This window comes from Parus major, chromosome 2 (genome assembly GCF_001522545.3).
Source record: "Parus major isolate Abel chromosome 2, Parus_major1.1, whole genome shotgun sequence".
NCBI classification, from domain to species: Eukaryota; Metazoa; Chordata; class Aves; order Passeriformes; family Paridae; genus Parus; species Parus major.
In genome coordinates, this window is record NC_031769.1 from 127,390,349 (window position 1) to 127,408,412 (window position 18,064).

Below are 18,064 nucleotides of genomic sequence, written 5' to 3' on the forward strand. Positions count from 1 at the left end.
ATGAGACTTTAAAAAAAAATAACAAAACAAAAAGAAAGATAAAGAGGAGTAATATTGTTACAAACAGCAGCAGCATCCCCAGAGTACCACTGCAGCTCAGAGAACTGTTGTTCTGGGAATTGCTTTGCTATTAGTACTAAAAATTAAGAAGTCTCACTAGATGCTGCTAACAGTTTTTAAACTGTCAGAGTGTTTCATATACAATATCTCTGTTTCCCAATTCCATTTCCTCATTAAAAAATCCGGGGGAAAAAAAATTACTACATTAATTAGTTCTCCTTCATTTTTTTTTCTTCTAATTACACTGGCTCCCCTCCCCTTGCCTGTGTACATCAAAAAATGTCACCACCTGCAGGGGAGAGATTTGTGCAAGCCTTGGCTGAAGGATCAGGACCTGTGTTGGGGCAAGCACTGGTTCATTCTTTCTCCTACACAACAGAGCAGCAAGGATTGGAACCTGTCCCTTGAGCACAGGAACACTGATTGGGCCCAATGCAATGGTTCATCCCTAACGATTTGCACTGGTTTTGGCTGGGGTAGAGTTAATTTTCTTAACAGTGGCTGGTGTGGGGCAGTGTTTTGGGTAGGTGATGAAAAGCATTGACAACACAGGGATGTTTTAGCTGTGACAGAGTGGGGCTTACACAGAGGCAGGGCCTTTTCTGCTTCTCTCCCCACCTCACCAGTGAAGAGCACGGGGATGCACAAGGGGCTGGGAGGGGATACAGCTGGGACAGAGAAAAATTCCAAACCGTATAGAATCATGCTCAGCAATAAAACTGGGCAGAGGTGGAGGTTGGTGGAGACTGATGTTCTCTGGGCACCAACCACTTTGTGGTGCTAAATTGTTTGCTTTTGCATCATTTGTGTTTCTTGGCAGGGGAGGGGAGGAAGGGGTGCCTCCCTCTTTGTTGTTTTTTACTTCCTTTGTTTTATTGTGGGGGCAGTGGGGGTGGGGTGGTGTTAAATATTATTATTTAATAATATTGCCTTTGTCTCAATCCACAAGTTTTCTCACTTTACCCTTCCGATTCTCCCCTACATCCCACGGTGTGGGGGAGTGAGCAAGTAGCCATGTGTTGCTTTGCTGTCTGCTGGGGTTAAGCCACAGAACCATCCCAGGATTTTGCTCCTTGCTGGTGCCCTGTTTTCTTCCCCCAGCCTTGTTCTGCTACTGCCTCAGCAATGCAGACCATTCCAGGGGGAACACTGGAGCCCCAGCAGCTCCTGCTTTCCCACCCAGCTGCAGCAGCAGGTGTGCATGGGCTGGTCACACACTTACCAGCACATTTTCTGCACTCAGGCTCCAGGCTTGTTAAGGCTTTTGTTAACACCAAGGTGAAATAAGGATAATTCTCCTTCATCGGTGTTTTCCTGGGTCTTATCTTCCTTTCTTCTCCTTGACCACAAAAATGATTGCTCTCCAGACACTACTTTTGACTCCAGTCACTCAGCATTTCACAGGGGTTGAGAGATGGAAGAAATTGTTACTATTTTACAGTTATTTTTATAATGTAGTAAGCACATGCAGGGTGAAAGGCTGAGCAATGACAACAGTACAGATGCAGCTGCCGCCTGCACCTCACATCTCTTTTTCAGCCTGTCCTCACACAGCCTGCTGCCTTGGCTTCCAAAAAAAAAAAAAAATCCCACTTAAAAAACCTCTCACTTGCCAAAAAAAGAAAGCTCATTTGCGCTGCACAATGCTGGATGTAATTTGATTCCACCAACCTGAGCTGTTTGCTGCATTGCACAGACACCTGTGCCATGAGCCAGCCGCCTCTCTCTCGCTGACATGTACACACAACGTGCACCTGCAAATCCCCATCTCTCCTTTCAGGAGGAAATGTGTAGCATCAAAATGTAGGCATCTTCCAGAATTTTTAGAAAGGACTCAAATCCAAAAACCAAAGTAATGGGATGATGCCTGGGTAGAAAAGTCTTTGGTGCTATTTCATTGTTAGTCTGGTTCTTAAGAGGGACAACATGAGCTCCAGCTTACACTAACTTGGTAAATTATCTTAACAAGAGTTATGTCTGTGCATTCAAAACTGGATTTCATGCAAACTAGTCACTGAGGCCAGCCAGGCACTGGATGGTTTGATGGCTGTTTAATTGATTTGGCCACTTTTTATCTGGTAACAAAATCAGGGGTAGTTCCACATGACACTATTAGTTCTCTAAGCATCCTGTTAATTTCTCTGCTTTGCTGTCCTGTGTGTGCTCAGCCCTCCAGTCAAAAAATAAATGTCTGGAGAGCAGACAAATTGTGCTGTTTTGTGGAGTGGCAGAGGATCCAGGGACCACGGCAGAAGTGCTCTCTGCCATCTTCATCTGCACATGAGGGCATTTCTTTCCTCAGCATGCACGGGGGTGTGCCCCACAGCAGCCCCTTCCAGAGCAGATGTAAGACGAGGCTTTTGCTCTGTCCCCATCGCTGCTGGGAAAGCACGGACAGCCCTGTTTAAGCTCCTGCCTCCGGATCTGCCATCTTCCCCTGTCCTTACTCCTGCCTGCTGGGGCCTCTTGCCCTGGGAAAAGGGAGAGGAAAGGAGAAGGGTCACAAAGGACATCTTCAGGGCATGAGACAATCCTGCTAGTGTGCCTCAGCCGGAGCTGAGCTCTCCTCCCCATCCCATGCAGTCTGTAGTCATTCACTTCCACTTAGAGTCACTCTACACATCTCCTGTTGCCCTGCCTCCGGCTATGGTTAGTCAAGTTCTCATTCTTTAGGCAAAAGATGTGACAGAAAGAATTAGATTTCAATAGAAAAGCCTCTTGATGGAGTTTGTTGTTCAACTTTAAAAAGTTTTTGGATGAAGAGTCATGCAATTGAAAAAATGACCTCTTATAGTGCAGAATATCCTCAATTCACCAATGGCTTTGGAAATACTTTTTAGATCTGAGCTTAAAAAATGCAGACCTTTCAAGAAAAATGCATGGTTTATTTTATTTTCTGTTTATGTCCCAGTTTAATTTAAACAGGGTATTACAACCATAGTGCTGCTTTGATATGCTAAGTACCTGTCAGCTCAGCAGTGCAAAATAGTTCAAAGAAGCGTTCTTATATACGTAACAATACAATATTTTAATAGCATTTAGTTCAATCAACAACAAAAACTAAATCTAAGATAGCAATACTATTAGATTAATAAATCTGCACCTGCCATGCCCTAAGTTCCATCTCAGTGGGTTGAATTCTGCACAATCAGGGATTTATAACACCTCAAAGCAGAGCATTTTGCTCTTCAAGTTTTGATATCATAAGGAAGGCAACTAGTTTAACAAATGTGCTTGACTTTGTTCTTGCTTGTAAAAAGAAAAATATAGACTATCCTGAAATTAATTTCATCATCTGGAACTTTAAGTTCAACCAAAAGTAGAATGTACCTAGCTCTGCATGTGACCTTGTCTCATGATTGAAGGTTTTTTGGCATTTTTATACCATTCTGTTTTGCAAACATTCAGGTTTTAATTTTTTTTTTTTTGTAAAAGAAATTTGAGTAACAGAATTGTTGAACTTTCTTTTCCCATTACTACTGCTGATATCTGCAATCCACCAAAAGGAGAAAGTTTAGTCTAGGAGAGAGGAGCTGAAAGTTCATTTTCCTTTTCCCCACAAAAGTAAAAACTATTTATGAACAAGAGAAGATTACTGGGAACTAAAACCCTGACTTCCTTCCCTGGTGTGAGAACTACAAAACTCTTCAGCTATGATTAATGAGAGGTCTAGGTCAGAGCTTGTAGTGATGACAACAGGTTAGTGAACAATAAGGGAATGATCTTATGAAGTACAGAAGTATTTCTCACAGTGTATTTCCCAAGATGAACAGACCACATTTAATAAACAGTTGATCTAAGTGATAATGTTTCAGGAAATGTTGCCTTTTTGAAGACAACACCAGGTATCTTCACACTACCTCACTCTCCATATTTGTTCAACATCATTACACCTTCACCATGGCATCTAACTTTCCTCTGCCCCACCAAGCACTCTCCTGAAATTGTCTACATTCCTCTCTTTATCCATCACTTCATTCCATCACTGGCCATTCTCAATAATCCTGTCTCCAAGGTCCAATTAGCTGCCTGTGGCTCAGGTCCTGTCCACAGGTGGAAGTTTTCCAATGTACTGTATCTTTCCAAGACAGACAGACAGACATGGAATTTCAAGCAGCAAATACTATCCAAACAGTGAGAATTTTCTCTCTTCATGTTTCCTACTGGCTCCGGTAGTGTTTGGGAGGTAAAAGATTTCTCTGGTGTCTAGACTATCCTAAAGCATGGTGACAACCAAAGAGACAGATTTGTGTACAGAACCTGCTAATTTCCCTAATGGTTTTTGATATTGACAATTCGACATACATGAAAGATATTTTTAACAAAGAAATAGATATAAATAATGTTCCTGCACAACAAAGTTCCTGTTTTATCTGCATTTATGTTCCATTAGTTGTTGCAGTTTTGTTCTCCTTTGGACAAGGGAGCCATTAACACACTTTTTTTTGTTCTCTTGTCTGTGAACCAAGATGAAAAACAGTAGCTTAAAGAGATTAACTTCTGGTTTTGGTAACAAAATCCTGAAACAGGCCAGGATTACAAAGCAATCTATGAGTTGTTTTTTCTTTTAGTTAAATAACAACCAATGCAATTTCATGCAGACCTATTGATGTAGAATAGCCACTTTTTTCCTCCCTTGTTTTGTCTTTCCACCTTCTTACTCCCAGACATGATAACTCCACCTTCCAGCTGATGTATTACTAAAACAACTCTGTCATTTCAAGTGTATTTCCCATTCCAAACAGATGCTTCTAGGTTTAGAGATTTGACTCACAAGATCACACTAACTGGCTGTATTGCTCCTCCTCATTTTCCTTTTAGTCACAAGGAGTATTTAGAAAAGCTGGACAATCCTAGATAATTTTGATAGCCAAATCCCCCACTTATATTGCTGCTTGATCTTTTTAAGCTTTTATGTACATCCTCTCTTATCTATTTTGCACTTAAGCAAACTCAGCAATGCTTCCCAAAACGACACTATAATGACTCCCATTTACCTTAATAAAACCCCTTCTTTTCTGTAACTTTGTGAGGTCTCTGAATCCCTTCAAAAATCCAGACTGAAATTTCATTTGCTTCATTTTGTAGTAAAAATGCTAGAGCCACATTTAAAATTGTTCATGCTTTTTCCCCTTTAATTTTTTTCCTGCTCCTCTTTCATTTCTGCTTCCTTTTCTGCTTTCAAAATCAAATCGTAAAAGACTCAGATTATGTGAGTAGTGAAATAGATTGCACTCATATCAGCTTTACTTATTAGAGAAAACAGGTAACAGTAGCCAAGTTTTTTCCCTCATCACCTCTTTTATGCATGACCTAATCAGAACTCATCACATGCACCAGAGCTACTGTCCAAAGGCCGTACCAGCTGTACCAGCTAATAACAAATATCACTGCAGTCACAGTCACCCATTTGGTGTTCAGGCTCAGGAGACAAGAAATGGGTGAGTTCTACATCGCTCCTGTTATGGCAAGGTGGGATCTGTTAATTAGCATTTGTTCTGATGGACAGTGTTGAAGTCTCCCAGGCTTTGATCTGGAATGGTGTCACTACCAGTTCTTCCAAAAAAAGTTCTACTGTTCTTAGCTTCATTCTTCTAATCCTTGGTCACTGACAACCTTCCAATTATGAGTCTCTCCTGCAGCACTGTGCCACTCAGTAAGCTGTCTCTCCTCCCAGTTTTTCCCTTACTGACAATCTTCAGCCCATCACCTTCATACATCTCTCTCTGAACAAATCTACTCTTCTCTTAAATCCATCTGTGAATTCTGCTAACAGTACTCACAGAAAAAAAAAAATGATACAGCAATAAACTTGGTAATCTTAAGTAGTTCTCGATATTACAAAAGCTTGCAATACATCAGTCCCATCTGCACTGTGCAGATGCCTAGACCACTCAGCACTTATATTCCAGCCAGACTATCACCTTTTTCATTCCTGGCTTGCTCATTTTACTTCTTGCCTTTATAACAATTCACTTCTGGTCTCCTGTATATGATGTATTTTTATAACTCTTGCAGATATAACCTTTGTGCAGCAGCTAAACTTGTTTCTCAAAATCACCCTGATCTGCAATTGAAACATGTTTATTTTCACAGCAAAACTTAGTCACTCCAAAATGGTTTCAAGTCTCCAGCTTCAGAACTACAATAAAACCCCCTGTAATATCTGTTTTCTTCCACACTGTTACCTGAAGTCTGCAAGTTTAGAATTACATTGAATTCACTCATACTTAATGTCCTACAAATACCTGTAAGATTACTCCAGGTGCTGTCTGTAGCAAAAAATCTGCAGAGTGGCACCATTTATTAATCTCTGTTTACTGATTCAGCAAGAGCAGTAAGTGTTCAGATTCTTACTTCCAACATTGAAATAAATTAATAGATTTACTCTCAGCTCCACCACTTTAACACAAATCACAAAGCCTGACCTGAGTATGTAGCATCTCAAGAGAATCTATAACACTGAAAAAACAGAAGATGAGCTGGCTTTTCTCCAAGAGGAAAGAAAAGTGCCAAAAGAACAGGCAATATTACCCATATTAACATGTTTATAGCTTTTTTTTTTTAATTCTCAGCCCTGCCCAGGATCAGCTGGATGTAGCTAAGAAAAGCTGCTGCACAGAATCAGGTTTGATTCTAGGACTCTGGATCTCCTTCTTCTCCACTTCTAGTTCCAGTACTGATAAAATGACACTTTGAGCCACTCAGATTTTATAATTGCTGTCTTAAAATATAAAGGAACATCTGCTCTTTGAGGACAACCCCTCCACAGAAAAGCATCCTTAGGCACAGCATACCCACATAATCCTGCAGACATTGGAAACAAAGAGAATGGTAAAACTAATTAGAAACCAGACTGGTCCAGCTCCTCAGCAGAAGAGGTTGTATGTCTCTAGAGCACAGCCTCTACTGACTAATACAGCAAGCCATGCTACACTTACTTAAAATTATGTGAATAACACCATTTATTAATTTCTTTTAATTAGTTCTGTATCATCAAAAAGTACTATTATATTCTCTTTTATTCAAAAACTGTGTTCACAGCTTCTGAAAATGTGCTGCTATTTCATCCTCACACAGAAGTTTTACTCATTATGTAATAAAGCAAGGAGACTTTTGAAGACTCTGTAATGGTTTGGAAAAGGAGCCTTTGTATTTAAAATTCTAATTATGCCATTAGATAACTTAAGACTATTCCAGAAGACCTATTATTACCTACTGTGCACACAGCATAAAACTGGATTTCAGCTTAAAAACAAAACCATCAAATTCAGATAGAAAAGGACTGCCTGTGAGAGTGGCAGTATAAATGTACATTTAATCACAGACATCATGATAGCAACAAGACTTGAGACAATAAGCCAGTTTTTCAGCCCTCTTTTCTCCTGGACATCCCAGCAGGAGTGCTAGTTAGGCAACTCTAGTCAGCATAAGACTTTGCAGGCAATGACATAAGATGATAAAATGTTCATGGGTACGTGACAACAGTAAGTTTCAGTCACCCAGAATATGGATTTGAACAGATCTGCAAAAAAAGTCCTTTGTAATCCTCAAATTCTCTAAGGCACCTACATTCCCAACCACTTTTAACACAAGCATGCACTTCCACCACCTAAACTTAATTTAACACTGTATATCCAGTGGAAAGAAACAAGCTCTTCAAGGGGCTGATTTCTAAGGAACAACATATGAGTTCTACCAGGTCACAAGAAGAAGCATTTAGACTTTAAATGCTGTACTCCAGGCCTGAGTTGTAACTATTCAACAAAAGCTCTTACAAAAGATAGACTGCCTTTGGTGATTTGTTCCCTGTGTTGCTGCTCACTGAAGTCAGTGGGGAAATTCTGCATCCATTAAGGGCAATAAAATTTCCCTACAGCACCAACAGCCTTTCACTTGGTTAACAGTGAAACAGTTCATGGTTAGAAAGTTATCCAGCCCTAAAATCTGAAAACTAGGGCTTGAGAGAGAAGCCATGTATCCATTGCTACTGCATACAATTCAATAAAACAGCCAGAGAACACATCTTTGTAAATATTTTTCCAGATAATAATAGAAAATCCTTACAAGTGATTCCAAACATTTTCATGCTTAAACGGTATAAATCTGAAGTAATTCCACTGGAATTCATGTAGTTCCAGGGCTGTAAAAACTGTGTCAGTGATCAGAGACTCAAATTTATTAATTTTTGGCATGTGTACCCACTTTTCTTTATGTATCTGACTAAACTGCTAGGTGTAATTTAACCAAGAGAATAAGCATTATTTGAATTTATAGGCTAAATGATTTCATGTCCTGGGAAATACTTCTAGCAGGTGCACTTTCATCTAAAGAATATTTAGCTGGGGCATCATTGCTAAGATTGTTGGCACCTGGCTCTTTATCGTATAATCTAGTAAGAGTTATGGCAAAAGAACAAATTGGTGTTGGAGCAGACAATGTGCATTAGACTCTGGGTATCTGTAAACCCAACACATCCAGCTGCATTCTAGGCATTAAAGAGTTATATATACCCACTGGAAGTGTACCATGGTTCTGGAAGAAGTTCAAGAATCTCTGAACTTATATTACCCCCAGAAGACTTGTTTAATAACCAAAGTGGATGAAAAAAAGGGTTAGTATATCAGTCATTTTTGTTCTTATATAGCAAGGCTTCTTTAAGCAGTGAAACTGAATTTTCACTCTAAAAACCCTAAATTACCTTCCGAAGACAAAATTCGCAGAAAAGCCACACTGGAACTATCTCAGGGAAAAATAAATTGGTCTAAAAGGCAAAAAACAGAAAGCCAATGAGTTAAACAAAGAGAAAAATACACAGTAGTGGATATAATATGGAAGGGATTTGAGAGGGAACATAACCCCAAGAGTTATTCAGGGACTGTGAAACTGTGAAGCAGACAGAAGAGAATTAAATACAACACTATACAACAGGTAATTTTTGCATCCAATAATTCATAAATACTTTGTTGGTATAAATTGTCCATTTGCAGCAGATCAGTTGAAACAAACACATTCTGTGCTTAAAACTTTCAATATCCTCTTTATTTCACAGAAGTCAGAAGAACTGATGCAGCACAGGTTCTAATATTAATTACTCTCCTTTGTCTTTGTATTATTCCAGAGACTCAAGTGGCTTTGAGAGCAGAATCAGCCTTTGTTGCTAAAATGGTAAATCTGCATAGCAGGCACTACACACCTGAGACAGAGACAGATTAATTTCACAAGATACCTCCACAGCTAAAATAACCCAAGCACTGTTTTGTAGCAGATCTCACCAATCTCTTACTCAAACATCCTGGGAGGCTTGGGGGCCTGGCAGCAGTCACCTGCAGGGATCTAAGTGGATTCAACTCCTTTGAGTTCAAAGTGTTCACTGATTCTTTCTTCTGGATCTTTTGACTTTGTTCCCATTTTTGTTTTTGAGGCTCGCTTTAATGTTGCTTTTCCTCTCTCAGCTGTTACACTACTTTCTCTGTCTTTCTAGGACCATTTCCCCCTGATTTCTTGTTCTGTGTGTTCACATGTTCCTTGTGCCACATATGCAGCACATGGCAGCACCTATGTTTGACTTTGCGAGAGAAAAATTCTCAAGAAAAATGTTATTACACTAACTGCAACCCATCTCAGCTACCATCTGTTTGTCCCACTTTCCCTGAAGCCCCTCCTTTAACAAATGAGACTATTATCAGCATCAAGGCCTGTGTCTAGGGCTTTTGAGGCTGACTGGGAGATGCCCAGTAATGCAGCCAACACTTCTTGGTGGCCAAGACAGAAGCATTTAAGACTCCAGCAACTGTGGGTGACTGAGCAGACAAAGAAAACCATACCATTGAGTTTCTTCCCTCTTCCAATTCATTCTGGTATCTGCCACTGTGATACACATCTATCAAGGCTGTTCTGGCTGCTTCCATAGCATTTCTGATAGTTATTGAAAATCTGTGCATTCTAATATTCCTTTTACATCAAACAATTTCATATCAGTTGCATTTGGGGTTATATTTTGATGCTGTGTACAGTATTTAATGACTAATCAACCAGAAAACACAGGTGGTTTATACAAAAAAAACATTCAATAACTGCTACATTTGAGTCAGTAAACACAGTTTGATTGGAAATGTCATTAATTAAATCAGATTCACACGTTGTTCTGAAACACACACATCTTTTTCACACACATCCTTTTCATACATAAGCTAATGCTGTTTTCTTAAGCTTCTGCAGAGTGATCTTAAAATGACACACCAGGCAACCACTTAACTGAGGACTTGATCCTGGATAAAAGTGCACAGTTTCCATGAAGTCAGTGCTTGCCACTCTTTATCCATAGCTGAATCCAACACAGTCCTTCTGATCTCAGTGGGGAGGACAGTCTCCATCTCAATGCATCTGCTGCAAGTGTTGTTTGCAACCAAGAACAAGAGATTTTGGGTTGTGTTTTTGCTTTTACTTTCTATCCTTTCAGTACTTTCAATAACATTAGATCTTTTCATTTGTGGATTGATTTTTATTCTTTTTTCCCAGACAGACAACACATCTCCTATGAATCACTCTTCCAGTACTGTGGCTTGGCTTCTGTTCAGTTAGGAGGCCTTAGAGATCTTGTACAACACTATTCATGCTTCTGATCAGCCTGAGTTCCCTGTTTCCTGCTCCTCTCAGTGCCATGGCCAACAAGTAAGATCAGCCAGACTTCATATATCAAGCAGCTGTTTTTAGGGTGGACAGCAAAGATGTGTCATGTAGCCTGAGTGTTAAATGTTGGACAAGTTTAAGCACACTTTTTAAAATTTTCATATTTCAAATATCTTTACATGTAGCCTTTACACCTTGACCAATATGTGCTGCTCTTTACCTGTCTTTTATTTAAATATGTCCTGGATTCCAACTCCTTTGTCAGAGTGTCTTTTCAGCTGGGAACTATTACCTTTCCTGCCAAACTTCTCACAGGTTTTGTCAGGTCCATTGTATCATCAGTGTTATACATATAACAGCAAACAGAAAATCCTAAAATCACAAATGTGAAAGTACCTCCAGTCAAACAAGGCCAGAGATGCTGTAAGATTTATCATTTTCTCTGTCCCAGTCAGGCTACATTTTGATTTTTCTGCAAAATTAAAGTCAAACCCTCAACTTTCATGATCTTTTCCATGCATCTGAATTTGAAAAATAGAACATGTTTCTCTGGCCTTTTGTCCCCTTTTTAGATTTAACTAGTGGGGCTGGCCTACTTGACACTTCTAAGAAGTCTCATCCCCTGAAGTGTCAGCATGTGTTTTGTTTCCTTTGACTCTCTGTTACTCAGTCTCCAATATCTCATTCTGCCAGGTGCAACAAGCATTCTACTTTATCCATCTTTTGAACATTTGCTTCTAATGTATGCTCGGCTACCTGGTGGTGTGTAGCTGACACTGTCTTTAACATGCCTTGAATCCATCTGTCTGTTGGGCCATATGGTTGTAATTTATTTGGCAGCCACACTCCTAATCACAAATGGAGCATCCTCAAGTCTCTCCTGTTCCAGGGGATGCAGTAGTTCCTCATTCCAGCCTTAAGATTATTGGGAGATTCATTTCTCGGGCTTTCCCTTGCTGCTTTGCAACCTCTTTCAGAGCCATCTTCAGCATTCAGCAGTTCTCCCTGGGGATGTCCAGATATACAAAGCCTTTGTGCAAACCCTAATGCCAGACACAATAATTTATAATTTTTTCTGTGACATACAGGCCCAAGTCATAGCCAGCTTCTGTCAGAAAAACATCTGTCCTTTTGTTGTTTGAGCAGCTGTGCTGGCTCTCTTCCTGTAAGTTGGAAATACTTAAATCAATTGGTGAAAATATTATAAGTTTGGGATAAGAAGGGTCCATTTCACAACCTGCTCTGTAGTCTAGACATCCTCTTGTGAGTTTATTACTTTTGTATGTAACTGGTATAAATGTTATATTCCTAACACACATCACTACATCTTCACCTATCTCAGACCATCAGGCACCACTCCATAATCTTCTCAAGGTTTTATTCATTCCTGAATTTGCCTGAGGGTTAGCACATGTTAACAACCTGAATTGTGTGTTTAGGCACTGTCAAGTTTTTACCTGATATGCTTATGACACCATGCCACTTTCCACCCCAAACTATCCCACTAAATCAGAGAGGGTTAGATCTGGTGTTTGCAATATTATCTTGCCAAAACTCTTTGTCCTTCTTCGAGATGATGGGGCAGGCCACCTCTTAAAGACTTACGGCCTTGAATGCTGAAGCTGAAGGGGGTGTGCTATTTGCTGACTGCATGCCCTTTTCCTGCAGAGCAAGAGCTCTGCCTCACTACACAATCTGAAACAGGCTCCTAGCAGTGGCTGATCCACCAAGGTGTCTTTTAATGCTGCCATCTGTCAACCTGAACATAAATTAACAGCAACTTTTCCTGGATCATTTTGCTAATACTTGCAGTCCCCATCACACACAACCTGAGTGAGGTGTTTCCCCTCCATTGTAATCTGGGCTACCTGCAAACCAGCCAACATACTCTCTGATTTTTTGGCTGTGTCACTTTTACCATCCAAAAAGAGTAGTTTCTGTGGTTTCGGTTTGGGCAGGAAGCCCTCACAGCCTTATATTGGTTTTTCTTCATCTACTAACAAATCAAAGACAGAGACAGTGATAGTAATAGAGATAGATCCTGACCTCCTCCACTTTGTTCAGCTGAGGCAGTGGCCACTTGGTTATCCCAGGGTTTGATGTGACTCTTATGAGCCTTTCCTGACAGCTGATGCATCACCAGGTATGTCACAGGTGCCTCTTGCATGCCATAGCTGAGGTGAGAGGCATATACATTTGAAGAGTGAATTGCTAATTCCCAGTTATTTTCAATCTACTTTATAGTAATGTATGAGGAGATAACTGCTCCTGCTCCAAACCAAAGTTATTTTGGTGCTTCCACCTTCCTTGCATTCAGAAAAGGAAACAATAATCCTTAAAACCCCTAGTCCTGTCTGGGAGCCTATCTTTCTCACTTCACTTAACTTTCAAGCCCACCCAGAAATGCCAAATCTGATGCCAGAGTGATAAATGTGGGTAGTGGGCAATCAAGAGCTGAGATAAAATGTCCATCCTCTGACAGACAAGCTTTTCTGGAACATACACAGCTATGCAGAGCTAAGCAGTGATATGCAGCCTCTGTTAATAAACTCTCGCTGGTCTGTTAGCCAGATGTCCTGTGAGTCATGAGAATGGGGATGCTCTACAGCACAGATCATGCAGATTCAACTCCTTAAAGTTCAAAGCATTCACAAGTTCAAAGCATCCACAACTCCTCTGTTCTTTTCACCTTTTACAACTTTTTTCCCAGTTCTTTGTTTAAAGCTGGTAATGCCTCATCTTACCTCAGCAGTCACTTTCCCTCCCTGAGCTCTTGCATTCCTTTCTTTATCTTTCCAAGGAGGCTTTTTTTGGCTTTCCTTATCTCCTGTTTGCTTATGGAGTCTTAGATAATGCAGTGGCAACAGCTACTCTTGTTTCTGAGGAGAGAGGGAGGAAGGAGAGTTTAACCATAAAACCATGATGTCAGCTGTTACTTGTGCTGGCTACAGGCTACTTGGCATGCACTCTACTGACTTAAAATAAATTATAGATTAATTTGAATTTAGCTTTTCATTGTTTAAATCTAGTCACACTAACTCATCACTAAGAATACTTCATCAGTATTTCAACAGATATCAATGCCTTTTAAAATCCAAGCAAATGGTGGCTATGAATTCTGCTTATATGTTTTTCTGTTGAAGTATTTAAAATATTCTTAATCTACAGATGCAAGGTTTTTCTTTATATAACTGTCATTCATGCTCTGTCATATCATGTCATCTGGATGCTTTATAACTATTTATAAATAGTTCATCCAGTTTAACTACTATAAGTTTTATTGACTTTTCTAAAATTATCCTAAAATTTGCTACTATTCTCTTTCATAGTGTGGTGGTTTTACTCAGTTGCAGTTTCAATACAGGTCATCTATTACTGCAGGAAGCTTTAACCATATCCTCATTACTGGGTGTCTTGGCATTTCCTGTGTGTTCCCCCAGAATCCTGGATGTATTTTGCCATTAAAAAATTGTTCCTTGTTGTCATTCCATCTTTACCTGACTCAAGTAAGATCCATGTAGTGAACTCCCTGACACCTTCTGAAGAGGGAACCGATACAAAGAAATTATTCAGGTTTTTGGCAGTCTTTGCATCTGTCATAACCATTTGTTATTCTTCAAAAGCTGGCAGAAACCATCACTTCCTTTATGGGTTTGCTGTTCTTGATATACTTGAAAGTTTCTTCTTGTTTGTGCTAATGTCTCAATAGAGTGAACCACTATATCCCATTTAATTATGAGAAAAAATGAGACTTCAATTAGTATGTACTCCAGACAACACAAGGAAACAATTCAAATATGTAAACATATGTTAGAAAATATGGAAAAAAAGGACATGATTAGAAACAGTTAGCATGGATTTACCAAAGGCAAATTCTGCCTGACTAACATGATAACTTTGTATGGTAAAATGATTGGCAGAGTGGGCAAGAAGAAAGCAGTAGGATAATTTATACAATGGCTTTTACCAAGGTCTTCCTCTTATGGTCATCTGTGGCCAAGTCAGTGAGATATTGGCTGGCTAAGCAGATGATGAAGAGAAAATACTCTAGATCTCCAGGTTAAAAGGGTTGTGACTGGTGGTACAAAGCCCAACCAGCGGCTCATTACCAGTGTCATCCCTTAGAGATTGATACTGATGAGCCAATACTGCTCATGAAAGACCCAGAAGGCTCTCAGTAAATGTAGATGATCAAACTGAGTGGGGCAGTTAATATGCTGCAGGTAGAGCTGCTATGCAGAGACTTCAACAGCTTTGAGAAAAGGGCTGGCAGGAATCTTATGCAGTGCAGAGAAGCCAAATGCCAAATTTCTCAAAGTAGATGTAACAATATTAAGCAATAGTACAATCTGGGTAAGTAAAGAACGTTTAGAAAAGAAAGTTTTGGCAAAAAAGACTTTGGTGTTTTGATAAGCAGTACAATGAACACCATCAATGCATTAGTCTGTTCTAAGAGGAGTGTAGCCAGCAGGTTGAATCAAGTGGTTCTTCTGTTTGGCACTAGTAAGTCTGGAGGACTATGTCCAGGAGGTGTTGCCAGTCCAAGAAAAACATGGACACAGCGTGCAAGGCCAGTAAAGGGCACTCAGTATGGTCAGGGCTGGCGCACAAGACACACTGAGAACAGGATGAGAAACCTGACCTCAATCTGCCTGGACAAAGGCACACTGGAGCATTTTACTGCTATCTTCAGCTACTTGATGGGAGAGTACAAAGGAGATGCAGAAACTCTCTTTTCAGAGGTGAACAGAAGGGTGACCAAAGACAGCAGACACAAGCTGGAACATACAAATTTCCCACTAAATATTAGAATAACCTCTTCTACTACAAGGGCAATCAAATATTGGACTCTAAGGGTTTATGGATCCTCCATCTTAGGAGCTGTCCAAAACTTAACAAGACATTGCTAAATAAGTTGATCTATTTGTACCTCCTTCAAGACTTCATTCAAGTCTCCATCTGTAAATATTATACCTTCAACTCAGTAAGTCTCAAGCTGCTTCCACTTTCTCTGAGATTTTTCTTTGCAATCAAAAGTTCCCAAATTATTCCTATTCCTGCAACATGAAAATTTTTTGCATTGACAGTGGTGCTAGAAATAAACCGGAAGGGCTGAGAGGTTGTTTATATCATTAATAAGATTCAACTGCTTCTGTGAATCAGATTATTTCTGAGTCAGAAGCTGGGCACTTCTCAGCAGCTGGTTGCTTATATACAACACCTATATATATGGTACCAAAGGTAAAGATGATTCAGGTATGTCTTCTCTAAAGCAATCATATTTCATAGATGATACTTAAGCTTAAGCTGCATCCTCTCCCATTATTAGTAATCAGTAGAAGGAGGGTAGTAAGATAGTGATGTAGTTTTAGGAGTTCTTCTTCCCACAGATCAGATCACATTCAGATCTCCTCTTGTTTGAATTTTTTCTCTCAGACAGCCCAGCATGACTGTTGCCTGAAAGAGTGACTGAATTTCCACTTTGGTAACTGAGAACACTGACTGTTGTGTTCCATCCATTCTCCCTCTGTTTTTATGAAAGGAGATAGCAACACTATGTAGCCCCTATTATTTACACAAGCTGGGCTGGCCATTTTTTCTTCAAAATAAATTATAGTAACACAGCACCTGTTAATTCAGCTACACTTTTGAAGGGAAAGAAGCAGATTTGCCATTTATACTTAGACATCTGCATTGTCCAAAACAAAGCAAAATAAAACAAAACAAATAATTTCCTCAAGACCCTTTCAAGTTAACATTACAATTAACTAAAAAATTGTCTCCTGACTTGAAGAAGGGACGGAAGTTATCCAAATAGAGTAAACAAGCAGCTTTCTCTGCAGTGAAGCCAACTGGTTTACATCTCAAGGGGGAAGCCTTCCACTGGGATTCTTTGATGTCTTTTAAAGACAGTAGACTTCCCTTTGGCAAGGTCCTTAAAAGGGCTTCTTTTCTCTACAAGGATTTCTATTTTTTCACAGAATGTTTAAGAACAGAGTGACCATAAGTCTTCTATCCCTTCATTAAATTTTGTAGAAATTGACAAACATTAAGGCATTGAAGTAGCTGTATTCATATGCCTTCACAAACATAAATCACATACATTTATATGCCACATGTTACCACATTGTCTTATTTCCTTAAGGAAGTATAATATAGATGTCTTCACAGAAAAATGAAAGAGAAAAAAGCCCCATGAAAAAAACCACTCATCCTCAGTACTTTCATTATAAAAGCTTTTTTTCAAGCAATAATTAAAGAGTGATTATTAATAATTCATTAGAGCAGACTACCAACCAACTGCTAACAGAGGCAGCTCACAACTATAGTATAAAACTCCAGGAAAAAAAAATAAAAAAAATAAAAAAAAAAAGAAGAAAAGCAAGGTAAATCACCACCTTTTATTAATGTTATTCATACTCTTCCAATTATGAAAATCCATTTCAGGGATGATGCTCTCAGCAGGATTATAAAGGGCCTGTATCAACACTTCCAGCTGTTCCAGCCCTCCCCAACATAGAATCTCATTTAAGAAATGTTCTTTACAATCACCCCCACTTTCAGCTCCCCACCTAGCTGAAGAGGACTTCAGGAAGTAATATCCTCCTCTATCTCCATGACCAAGGACAATAAAGGACAGGCCATGCCACCACCTGTGCCTGCTATCAAGCTCCTACTTCTATCTCTGCCTGCAAGGCAAGTATTAAAAATAGTTAGAAACATTGACAAGTCTCAGTCAAAAATTCACGGGAGGTTTTCTTAAGCTGGCTGTGTTTTCACTCAGTAATTTCCAGTCTTGTCTGTGCCTGTACAAAGCAGACCATCACACCCAGCCACCACCACATCCTCCCCACCGCCTTCTTGCTGCCCCAACCTTTTGTCACTGGTACTGTGGGACCATCCACCTTAGTGAAGACTGTGAGTGGTGACACCCATAGGAATCTGACTTACTGCTGCTGAAACATCAGCTTCTTCTCTGTGTAGAATGCAAAAAGCTGAAGGTTCTGAAGCCCATTCCAGCAGTAAAACTTAAACTGATGTACAAACCAATACAGGGGAATCACTGCAAATATGTCCTGTGGATGCTGTCAGATCTGCCTAAACCTAGGCAGCATCTCCTTGTTTGTGCTGATATCTATCAATCCAGCCCAAGATTCAGTCAATGTGAAAGGATATTTGCACAGACTTCCACAGTGTGACTTAAAATTGGCTTAAACTCAGGTAGGTTTTGAGCCTAGAAGAGGCATAAATTACTAGTATGATCTTTCCAACTGCCAGAGTAAAAAAATTATATATTCTAAAGAGTACTAATCATCTGAAAGAATTCTAAAATTATTCTAAGTGAAAATTATCATCTCTATGGGAGATGAAA

The 18,064-nt window shown here is 39.7% G+C and overlaps 1 long non-coding RNA gene across 2 annotated transcripts in view; it reads right to left on the bottom strand.

Annotated features, from left to right (window-relative positions):
* Nucleotides 1–14,406, bottom strand: part of LOC107200934 — a 32,872-nt gene extending 18,466 nt beyond the window's left edge. For both annotated transcript variants that reach the window (XR_004496169.1, XR_004496168.1), the window contains exons 1-4: nucleotides 14,190–14,406; nucleotides 13,437–13,571; nucleotides 12,739–12,866; nucleotides 1,283–11,855 (exon numbers count right to left, since the gene is read on the bottom strand). This is a non-coding gene — a long non-coding RNA (uncharacterized LOC107200934). The remainder of the gene's footprint in view (nucleotides 1–1,282; nucleotides 11,856–12,738; nucleotides 12,867–13,436; nucleotides 13,572–14,189) is intronic.
* Nucleotides 14,407–18,064: the final 3,658 nt, after the last annotated feature.